Here is a 12,443-nt window from a genome sequence, read left to right as displayed (position 1 = left end):
AAAAGGGAAGGGAAGGGGGCTGGAGAGATGGCTCAGCAGTTAAGAGCACAGACTGCTCTTCCAGAGGTCCTGAGTTCAATTCCCAGCACCCACATGGTGGCTCACAACCATCTGTAATGAGATCTGGTGCCCTCTTCTGGCCTGCAGTCATACATGCTGTATGCATAATAAATAAATAAATCTAAAAAAAAAAAAAGAAAGAAAGAAAGAAAAACAAAGGAAGGGAAGAAGGAGAGGGAGGGGAAGGCCCAGGGCTCCCAGAGCAATCGCACAGTGGCTTCTCAGCTTTCCTGGCCTGCCTGGAGCTCAGGGCCCTGGGCCTGTCGGAAGCTCCATTTGCTGCTGAGGACAGGTGTGCAGAGCTGGCAAGAGGTAAAGCCTCTCCACACCGCACCTGCTCACAGCCTTTCACCAAAGCCACTGCTTCTCTGAAGGTCTCCTTCATCCATTTATGTCCTCACAGGCACAGGGCCGCAGCAGCCCTACAGACTTGTAGGTAGAGACCAGTCACCCATTGTTGACAGTTCTAGAAGAGAAAAAATAATGGAGGAGGGGTCAGCAGAGGTCGTGGCAGCAGCCCTGTTTAAGATCGATCCAGGAGTCATCACTGCAAGAATCTGGCCAGTCCTGGCTGCCCTGGTTCTCCGGTTCAGTGGTGGGTTAACTGAAGAGGAGGTTACTATCAATGGACTCCTGGTTTTGAAATTGCACTGGGGATTGGTGTCAGTTTAACTTGGCATGAACATTTTCAGACAGAAAATGCTGAGGTTTAGCGGAAGAAAAACAGCCATTCAGATCATAACCTTGTTGAAGAGTCCTTAAATGCAAGGCATTTGTGGTTAAGCCGTAAATGGACTAGCCTGGGAATGCTGAGGTTAGGGTGAGTGCACTCTCTTAACTCCTGCACAATCCCGCTGGCTCTTGTTCACACTAAGGGGGAAAGCAAATGGGATTACAATCGATGCTGTGATATGGATTTGTGCTCATATTTAGATACCTGTTTGTAGATTATCTAGTAAACCTTATTTCTCATCTACAGCTTAGAAAATGACAGCTTTTTACTTGAATCTAAGCATTTGTAAAATAGTTTTTGTTGGCCTGGGGAGATGGCTCAGTGGTTAAGAGCACTAGCTGCTCCTCCGGAAGACCACAACACCCACATGGTAGCTCACAGCCATCTGTAACCCCAGTTCCAAGGGGGAACACCCTCTTCTGACCTCTGCGAACATCAGGCATGAAAGTGGTACACAGATGCACATTCAGACGAAGCACCCAAACATAGAAAATAAAATAATAATGACAACAAAATAGTTTTTGTTGTCATTCTGAATACTGTTGGTATAAAAGATGACTAATTTTTGTAGCTCATCATATTTCAATGAATTAAGCATTTTTGTTGACTCATCACTTTTCTGATAGTTTTCTTCAAGCATTCAAATTTTCAGTGGGTCCTCTGCATATGTGTCATGGCTGTGTAGCTTGGTGTTCCTGTGAGACTCCTCCTAACAGTGGGGGTGGGCGCTGTCTGACTCTGCTGCCTGCTTGTGGGACCCTTCTCTTCCTCCTGGGTTGCCTCACCCAGCCTTGATGTGATGGTATGTGCCTGGTCTTATTGTAGCTGGATGTCTGTCTGGTGGATGTCCCTGGGAGGCCTGCTCTTTTCTGAGGGGAGGAAGAGGAGGGGTGGGTGTGGGGAGGAGGGGAAGTGGGGGGAGAAACTGGGGAGAGGGGAGGAGGGGAGCTGCAGATGGGAGGTGATGTGTGAGAGAAGAATTGAAAAAATAAACAAGGGGTGGGGATTTAGCTCAGGGTAGAGCACTTGCCTAGCAAGTGCAAGGCCCTGGGATCCGTCCTCAGCTCCACATACAAAAAACAAAACAAAAATAAATAAACAAATTTTCGTAGGAGTAATTTCACATTTTAAAATAAGATTTATATTGTGTTTATGTGTACGTATGTTCATGTCTCTGTGGGTTTGTACACATGCATGTGTGTGCCCACGGAGGCCAGAAGAGGGTGTCATTATAAGTGGTTGTGGTGGGTGCTTGAGACCAAACTTTGGTCCTCTGCAAGAATAGTATTTATTTATTTTTTATTTATTTATTGTTTTTGAGACGGGGTTTCTCTGTGTAGTTTTGGAGCCTGTCCTGGAACTCACTCTGTAGCCCAGGCTGGCCTCGAACTCACAGAGCTCTGCCTGGCTCTGCCTCCCGAGTGCTGGGATTAAAGGTGGCGCCGCTGCCACCACCATTTGGCGTAATTTTTTTAAAGGTTTATTTATTTTATGTATATGAGTGCTGTAACTGCATGTTGGGAGAGGGCATCAGATCCCAGATGGTTGTGAGCCACCGTGTGGGTGCTGGGAATTAACTCAAGACCTCTAGAAGAGCAGCCAGTGTCCTTAACTGCTGAAATATCTCTCCAGCCTCATAATTTAGTCTTTTTATTTCTGAATTGTCACTCACTTTGAACAATTTGGCAACCAGTTATCTTTTCCCTGGAGCAGGGCTGGCTAGCAGCCTTGTACTGTGTGTGCACCAGTAGTAGTTCTGTATGGAACTATTGGGTATAATAATTGGGGAGGTTTCTAGTTAATTTTTTTCCTCTTGGGGACACCTCCCCATTCCTATCCCATTCAGCTAATGTTACATGATGTTTCCCAAGGCATGCTACACCCCACACATCCTGTTAAGCTCTGTATTTACATCATTTAACTTTCTGATAAGGATGACCCTCTATCTTTGCTCTTTTATTTCATAGACTAGAACACTGAGGTTAGTGACTTTCCTAAGGACACGTGGCTGGGAAGCAGGGAAGCTGAGCCAGGAGAGAAACTGAGGCCTCACTGGCCCCAGCACCTGGGCTGTGTTACCGCCTCTGTAACAGATATACACATGCTTCAAATACTTGGTCCCTGGGTGTGGTGGTGAATGACGTTAATCCTGGCATTTTAGAGGCAGGGGCAGGAGGGATACAAATTTGAGGAGGGCTACATAGCAAGACCTTGCCTAAAAAAAATAGAGGAATGTCTGTTAATTAGAAAGTGTTTTTTAATTCATCCATTCACTCAACCAGTAAAGTTTTAAAGTTTGTAGGTGAGTGTGTGTGACGGTGTATGTGTGTGGTATATGCGCCCAGGAGTGTGTGATATTACACACACATATGGAGAGGCCAACTGAGGATGTGAGTTGTCTTACTGTACATTCCGCATTACCCCATTGGCACAACCTGAGCCCAGACCTCTGCTAGCAGATAAAAAAGCTCCAGAGACCCTCCTTTCTGTGCCCACCAGTGCCAGGATTACAGACACAGCCATGCCCAGCTGTTACATGTGTGCTAAGGACTTGAGGCCAGGTCCTTGTTCCTGGTCAGCAAGTGCTCTTGCCCACTGAGTCATCCTCCAGCCTCTAATCTGAAAATCTGTTTGCATGTTTGTTTGCTTATGAGATGTCCAGAGTGCGGCCCTGGCTGGCCTACTGCTTGCTTTATAGCCCAGGCTGGCCTGGAACTCATGTAGTCCTTCCAAGTATGGAAATTATAGGCATGTGTGAGCAGGAAATATTTATTGAGGGCGTCTTGTGTGTTGACGTGGGGAACAGGAAAGGGAGCAAATTGGGAAGGTCCTTGTCTTGTGAGTAGGGAGGCGTAGGGGACAATGATGGTGGAGGAGAAGGAAGAAGAAAGCATTTCTAAGATGACTGGTGACATGTATGTAATCAGCAGCAGGGGTGACAAGAGCTGGCTGTCGTGGTGATGGGGGATGTTAGCCATGAAGGCCTCCCTGAACTCTGCAAGACAGCTGCATAAAGTGGAAGGGAATGGGCTGGGGAGATGGCTCAGTGGGGAAAGTGCCTGCTGCCCAAGCATGAGGACCTGAGTTCAGGTTCCCAGCACCCGAGTAAAAGCCGAGTATGTGCCTGTAAGCCCAGTGCTGGAGCAGAGACAGCAGATCGCCAAGCTCACTGGCCATCCAATGCAGCCAAACAGGCTTAGTGTCTCAAAAGGAAAGTGATCAGGAGGATACATGATGTCCTCTTCTGTTCCCCATAATACATATACAGGCATGTGCACCTGCACACACATCACACAAACACACAAACACAGACACAAATTAGATGGACTAGGACAGTAATGAAAAGAGCATTATAGACAGAGGAAATAATTAGGAAAAAGAAAAATGGGGCTGGAGGGTTGGATTAAAAATGCTTGCTGCTGTTCCAGAGATGTTAAGTTCCCAGTATTCACATCAAACAGCTCACAGCTGCCTGTGACTCCAGCTGGCCCCTGGGGGCACCTGCACACAGCTGCATACACTCACACAGATATATACACATGAATACAAATAAAATAAGTATTTTTAGATTTTATGTGTAAGGATGTTTTGCCTGCATACATATCTATGCATCACATGTGCCTGGTGTGCTTCAGATCCCCTGGAACTAGAGTTACAGGTGACTGTGAGTTGCTGTGTGGATGCTAGGGTCCTCTGGAAAAGCAGCCAGTCAGTACTCTTAACCACTGAGCCATATCCAAGCCCCCTACTAAATATTTAAAAAATAAATAAATAGCTGGGTGGTGGTGTATGCCACCTTTAGTCCCAGCACTCAGGAGGCAGATGCAGGTGGATCTCTGAGTTCAAGGCCAGCCTGGTCTACAGAGAGAGTTCCAGGACAGCCAGAGCTACACAGAGAAACCCTGTCTCTAAATATATATATATATTAGAAAAAAGATGGGTATAATTCATAGAAATATGTGACTAAGATGTTGAAAAGAAACAGTCTATCTATGGATCAAGAAAGAAAAACACTGAGCTATTAGTTTCTTCTAATTGGCAAATACAAAAGTATAATGTGACCCTGACAAGAATGTGGCAGTATTAGGGATATTTTTTAAGATTTATTTATTTTTACTTGCTGTGTTATGAGTATTTTTCATAAATGTATGTTTACTATGTGTGTGCAGTACCTGCAGAGGCCAGAAGAGGGTGTCAGTACACTGGAACTAGAGTTATAAATGGATGTGAGATGTCCCCATGTGGGTGCTGGGAACAAATCTTGAGTCCTCAGCAAGAGCAGCAAGTACTCTTAACTGCTGAGCCATCTCTCCAACCCAAGAAATATTAACACATTAGTGATGGAAATAAAATTAGTATAAAAATGATGGAATAATTTTTGTAATGCTGGGGATGGGTCTCCTTGTGCATGATAGGTAAGCTCTACCACAGTGACCATATCCCTAGCCCAAATTATAAATTTTAATTTGCCAGTAGAAATTTTACTTATGGGAATTAAATTTTTTGTGTATATGTGTATGCTAGTGTGTGTGTGTGTGTGTGTGTGTGTGTGTGTGTGTGTGTGTGTTATATGTGTGTGGTGTATGCACAAACACGTGTGAGTACAAATGCCCGTACATGTGCAAAGACCAAAGGAGGACATCAGATGTCCTGCTCCTTTGAGACAGGGTTTCTCACTGAATCTGGAATCAGGCTGGTGGCCAGCCAGCCCCAGATATCCTCCTTTCTCTGTCCACCACAGCACTGGGCTATGGATGAATAGCCACACCTAGCTTTTCACATGGGCACTGAGAATTTGAACTTGTGTTCTCATCAAGTGCTCTGACTCCCACTGAGCCCTCGCTTATGAGAATTTATCTTAAATAAATAGTTATACAGATATTCAAAGATGCAACTCCAAGAATGTCCATAAAACATTCACAACAGGAAGAAGTTGAAGGGGCAAAACACTACATTTCTATCCAACAAGAGATTCATAAAAATAAATTTGGTTTGGTTCTACATCGAAATACTAGAAGGTTGTAGAGTAAAGTAAGACCAACAATGTGTCAAACTACAATAATGCACACAGTGCACTCTTTATTTTGAGGCAAGGTCTCATTGCATAACCCTGGATATCCTAGAACTCACTATATAGACCAGGCTGGCCTCCAACTCAGAGATCCGCCTGCCTCTGCCTCCCAAGTGCTGGGATTAAAGGCTCTACAATACATTTTTATATTGAAAAGTTAAAAGCCGGGCAGTGGTGGCGCACGCCTTTAATCCCAGCACTCGGGAGGCAGAGGCAGGTGGATCTCTGTGAGTTGGAGGCCAGCCTGGTCTACAGAGCTAGTCCAGGATGGGCTCCAAAAGCTACAGAGAAACCCTGTCTCCAAAAACAAAAACAAAAACCAAAACAAAAAAAAGGAAAAGTTAAAGCACAGAATACAGGGGCCGGGGAGAGGGCTCAGTGGCTAAGAATGCTTGCTGCTCTTCCAGAAGAGCCAAGTGCGTTCCCAGCACCCACCTCAAGTGGCTCACAGCCACTGTATCTGCAGCTTCAAGAAATCCCTTCCCCTGTTCGGGCCTCTGCAGGCACCTGCAAGTACATGTGCTTACATAAACACAGACACATATGTGCACATGCATTGAAAAGTTTTTTTTTTTTTTTTTTTTTTTTTTTTTTTTTTTTTTTTTTTTTTGTGTGTGTGTGTGTGTGTGTGTGTGTGTGTTTGTTGTTGTTGTTTTGGTTTGGTTTGGTTTTGGTTTTCTGAGACAGGGTTTCTCTGTGTAGCTTTGCGCCTTTCCTGGAACTCACTTGGTAGCCCAGGCTGACCTCGAACTCACAGAGATCCGCCTGGCTCTACCTCCCGAGTGCTGGGATTAAAGGCGTGTACCACCACCGCCCAGCACATTTAAAAGTTAAGGTACTTAAACAATTAAAAATTATAATACAATTATAACAGGATGCCATTTTGTCTCATTATAGGAAAAAGCTATAGAAAAAGCTGGAAATATGTGGTAGTGGAACTGAGGAATTACCTCTTATTTTATGAATTTCAATTAATCAAAGTTCAATAACAAACACTGTTTCTTCCTCACGCTTCCAGCAGATTGCCTACAGAAAGTAATACATACTCATTAAATATCTGAATAATACAAAGATTGAGTATGATTTACTTCTCTTCACCAAGCATAGCATGTTTTGTTTGATGGTTTAGAGTTTTTAAAAATTAGGATGGGCCTGGCAAGAGGGCTTCAGAGATTTAGAAAGTACTTGCTACACAAACATGACAACCAGAGTTCTAACCTGAGATCAATGATAGAAGCGATCCCTAGAATTGTTCTCTGATCTCCACGTGCATGCAATGATATACACATGTGTGTGCATACACACACACACACACACACACACACACACACACCACATATATACACATGATAATAATATATAATGTTAACTATCATATTATTTATTATATGTAATATTATACACAATATTAATATTATTATTAAATTAAAATGTGAGATGACAGATTGACGTGTACATACAGAAGAAAGTATCACAATGATGAAAAATATAAGCCTCACCATTCATAGCTATGGTTGTGTACACAGAAAATTTAAACAGTCTATAAGCAGACACGCAGAACTGACATATGAGCTTCTGAGGCTCCAGACAGGGTCAGTGCTCACAAATAGTCCATTCTACTTCTACTTACTACCAACCAGCAAATCAAAACTGAAGTGTTAAGGTATCATAAAAGCCAAATCCTGGGAATGAGCTTAGCAAAAAGTCCACGCCCTCTCCACTGACACTATAGAACATCAGGGAGGACATGAGGGAACACTGGATAGAGAGATCTAGGCTCCTAGGCATTTATTTCCACCAAGGCACAGGTACCAGAATGTTCTTGACAGCTTTAGTCATAATTATCTAAAGTAGTAAAATCAACCAGTATCCATCAACTGGGAAATTTGGGGGCCATGAAAAGACACAAGCTGCTGATCCAATCTACCACACAGGTGGCCTCACAGCTTTCCACAAGAGAATATGCTCTGGTATTCTATTTCTAGAGAGCTCTAAGTCAGGCAAGCCAATATCTGAAAGGACAAATGTTAAAATAATTACTCTGGGGTGACTGCTTCTGCCTGAGAGAGGGCATAAGAGACGTCTCAGGTACCAGTTTCTACCCATTGATCTGAGTGGTGATATGAACATGTACACAGAGCCCATTGATCTGAGTGGTGATATGAACATGTACACAGAGCCCATTGATCTGAGTGGTGACATGAACATGTATGTACAGAGAGCCCATTGATCTGAGTGGTGATATGAACATGTACACAGAGCCCATTGATCTGAGGGTGACATGAACATGTACAGAGCCCGTGTTCCTCTGTGTAAGGTACATCGTGACTTGCTGGCAACTGTGTGAAAAACATGAATGTAGTTTGACCAAACGAAGTGATACAGTGTCATCCTGTCCACATCAAAGGTCCGGACACTAGGGGCCCCTGTCGTGCTTCCTGGTGGGGTGCTATCAGGACATGGACCAGGGCTAGACGCTGCTTACTGTACCCGGATGCCCACAGATACCTTACTGCTGCTATTGACCGACAGGATGAGGGGACCATGTTTCAGGAAGGCCTAGGTTATTGCTTCCTGGCTCTGGCAGAGCATCATGTCCGCTGGAGCCTGTTGTTTCACGCTTCTATCCCAGGGCTGCAGTCCTGGTCTGGGCCTGCTGGTTCCCTTCCAGATGGCTGCCTTGCTCTGCCTACCTTGGCTTAGAAACTGGGTGGGGCTTGCTGTGATGGCTGCCACCTGCCATGTTCCTATCTCTGGCCGCAGTACCTTGGGCTCTCCTCTACTGACCCCTCACCCTCATCCCCTTCCCAAGGCCTGACCTATACCATGGCAACTATCTGGCTTCTGAGATCGGCATCCTGAAGGAAGAGTAGCCCCTGGCCTAAGGAGACACTCACCTTCCCTGACCTGGAGTCCCAGTGTGAGGGTAGATACAGCCTTTGTGGGGTAGCTGAGGTGAGCCTGCCTGCCCATGGGTGGGGGTACCATAGCTAACACTCCTATGTCCAACGTTCAGCTGGCTCTACAGTAACACCTCTTACAGGTCTCTCATGGTTCTCAGTCTCAGAATGACAAATTTCAACTACCCACAGGGCGTGGCTAGGAGTGGCCCTAGGGGAGGGGTACCTATGGGAACTGGACCTGGGAGCTGTATGTACCATCTCTCTTGACCTTTGGGGCAGGTGCTGGAGTTGTTTCTCCTCTTACAGATGGGAACTGAACACCAAGAAGAGGGTCACCTACTTGGGATCTGCAGCCGGGGAGGGGCAGGGTTCCAATAGCGCTGCTGTTCACTCATGACAACCTGCAATGCATCCTCCTCCTCCCATGCCATCACCAAGACAGAGGAGCTGGGCTTTCTCACCTAGAACCTGTCCTGGACCACTATCCTAGACCACATGTGAGTTTGCTCTACACTGAGGCATCGGGCCCCAGAAGCTCCTGGCACCCTGTCAGTGTTCTGGAGTCCCCCTATGCCCAGGGTCGCTCAGGCCTTAAGAGCTCCCCACCAGCTGACCACCCCTCTCCTACTCCCGCACTGATGTGCTCTGGACTCAACTTACCTCCCTGCCTTTGTTGCTGCTCCAGGGTGTTGAAGTGGGTGCCCAGGGAGCTCCATCTGCATGCTCCTGGGCTCAGCTCCACTCCAGTGAGCAGGAGGCCATGGTTGTGGTGGGATGCCTTGGGTAATCAGTGGCAGACCAGCTGAGTCTGGGGCCTTGGTCTGTCCAGAGCTGAGGAAACCTTCTCTGAAGGGATCAGGAGAGTTTACCACACTGATCACACCGGGGTAAGGAGTGACAGACCCACCACATCCTGCACCCCAGGCGCTCACCCACTGTCACTCAGCTCCTCGCTCTTCCTGTGCGGGGCTCCACCTCAACCTTCCTTCCTGTCTAGTTTTAAAAGCCAACAGCCTTGCTGACAAATCAGTGAGCCGGCTGGCCCAGGCTCACCTTGTTGGTTTTGTCTAAAGCGTGGGGAAATAATGTTGGGTCTCCACTCTGGGTCTGAGCATCCCTACAGCGTGTGCTCAGCAGGTAGTGCAATGCCAAGACTCTTGACATTTCTTCCTCCACCCACCAAAAGCAGACAGACTCCATCAGGAGGTGGTGGCTTTAAGGTGGGTGGCGGGGAAGCCAAGCGAGCAGGGAGGAAGTCCGCACCTGGCCTTAGGTCACGCTACTGAGAGACAAGTGGTAGGGCCTCAACGCCTGTCCATTTGCAGGATTTGGTACCCTGTGACTCTCTTACTAGACCTCTTCCTTCTCACCCAAGGTCCTTCTGGCCCAGCTCTAGTCCATGTCTTCCTGTGAGGCCCCAAAGACAGTCGCCTAGATCCTGAAACAGCAGAATGCTGCCATTCACAGCAGGAAAGTCACTTTGTCCCCGAAGGTAGACCTCAGTAGGTGTTCTGCTCTGGCAGGGGAGGCAGGGGAAGAACATGGCTCAGAGTGAACAAAGGAGAACAGTCACAACAACTGAACTGTTTAGAACATCTAGTGACAGGGAGCAAGCCATTTAACGTGAAGCCACTGACGTGCGTTTGGTGACAAGGTGGGAGCCAAGTGGCAGGGCCTTGGGCTCTTCAGCAAGCACCTGGGGGCAATAGTCACTGGAGTCTGTTGGGTTCAGATGCTGGCAGCAGCCTGTGTGCAGGGACGCCAGGCCCCCCATGATGGTTACTGTTCATCGCCCATTGAAAGGGGAGGGACTTGGCGGTAGGTTAGAGTGCTGTTTCAAGACACCTTCTGCCCGTCTTCCTCTCTGAGCACACAGGAGCATGCAGGCAGACAGAGCATAAAATTGGTGGCTGCTGTCCTGGCCAAGGGGGCAGCAAAGGTGTCTAAAACCAGGTACCTACAGGATGGAAAACACAAGGGCCTGTGGGCCTCCCACACTTAAGAGGCCCAAGAGACTCAGCTGCCTCCTCTAGGGATTTGGCAGGAGAGGAAATAACTTCCTCTCTGAGGATCCTGAGGAGCATCTCAGTGCCAGCTCCCTCCTAACCTCCCAGCAAAGGCCAGCAGCCCATACATGGGCAATTCTGCCTCTCTCTCTCTCTCTCTCTCTCTCTCTCTCTCTCTCTCTCTCTCTCTCTCTCTCTCTCTCTCTGTGTGTGTGTGTGTGTGTGTGTGTGTGTGTGTGTGTGTGTGTGTGTATGCATGTGCATGCATACATTTCTCCAGGTCATCTTCATTCTAAGACTTTCTGTCCTCTGAGAGCAAGACACCAGGACAGGGAATGGTCTCAGTTCTTCCTAACTTGGGGAGTGTGAGACTTCTTGCCTGCAGATCAAGGGCCTTTCCCTATGAGTTCCCTTACCTATCCAAGCTGGGCTGTGGCTCAACACAGGCTGCTTTAAGTAGACAAGGCTAGGCCATGGCAAGGGTTGGACCACGGGAAGTGAACAGGCTGGAGGTCTGCTCACATTACCGTGACTCTGTCTCACTTGTGTTCAGTGAACATTGTGGGCTAAGTGCTTTCTTGTCGTGCCAATCCTAGGAAGGCAGGTGGTTTCTGGACGGGAACACCCATCCCCAGTCTGTTCAGCCAGGGGTCCCTGTACCCATGTGGCTTCAGCCTGTGTCCTGGTTTCCTCTTCCAGTGGCTGGCCCAGCACTGTGATGCTAGAGCCAGTGTTTTTGTGGGAAGGTTGAGGTTTTTTCCAAGTTTCCGTTCACCTGCTACTAGTTCTGGATGGTGGCCACACCTTCACTGCAGTGGTTCGTTTTAACCTCCTTCCTCCAGAAGCAGCAACTCTTCACTGGTTGTTTTAGAACAAGTAAATGGTGTTGAATATGTAGGTGTAGGGGTTCGAGACTGGCTACCCATGGCACACACATGTGCAGCCTTAGGCTACTACTCAGCCCTCTGGCTGCCAGGAGTCAAGTGGACCCAGCCTGGTAACAGGGCGAGGCAGACTTAATCACTGGCTTGTCTCCCTACTTTTAACCACCCAAAGGCTCTTTGGCTTTTTAATTTTCCTAAACTCTTCCCTCAATATAGACAACCTGGCCTCTTTACTTTTTGTGGGTCATGGACATTTTCTGAGGACAGTAGGGTCCCCTGCTTCTTCCTGGGAGGGATGGGCATCTTCTGAGGGGAATAGGACCCCACAGCTTCTTCCTAGGAAGGACACAACTCAGCCTCTCTTCCCTCCAACAGTCCATCCGGGCATGACTCCATCCTCTAAAATGTGCCGCCCTCTTCAGCTTGCCCAAGCTGCCTGCCCTAGACATCAGAGGCCAGGCCTGGCTTCTCTCCGCCTGATCATGTCCAGACACAGAGCTTCACCTCCCTAAGCACTGCTGGCCTCTTTCCAGGAGTCTGTCCTTGACGGCTCCCCGAGGGCCCAAGGGCACTCCACTTTCTTCCTTGTTGCAGTGCTGAGAACTGAGCCCAGAGCCTTAGGGATGCCAGGCAGGTGCTCGATCCCCAGCCATGTTCCAGCTCCTGAAAGAAGGGCCGGCTGATCTTCCCTGTGGTCTGACATAGTTCTACTTCGGTGCTGCACATCTCTGTGGTCATAAGGCAGGGCTGACCAGGCACTTGTGACACCCACAATGAGACTCAGAC

Source organism: Onychomys torridus, chromosome 8 (genome assembly GCF_903995425.1).
Source record: "Onychomys torridus chromosome 8, mOncTor1.1, whole genome shotgun sequence".
NCBI lineage: Eukaryota > Metazoa > Chordata > Mammalia > Rodentia > Cricetidae > Onychomys > Onychomys torridus.
This window is presented reverse-complemented; position numbering follows the sequence as displayed.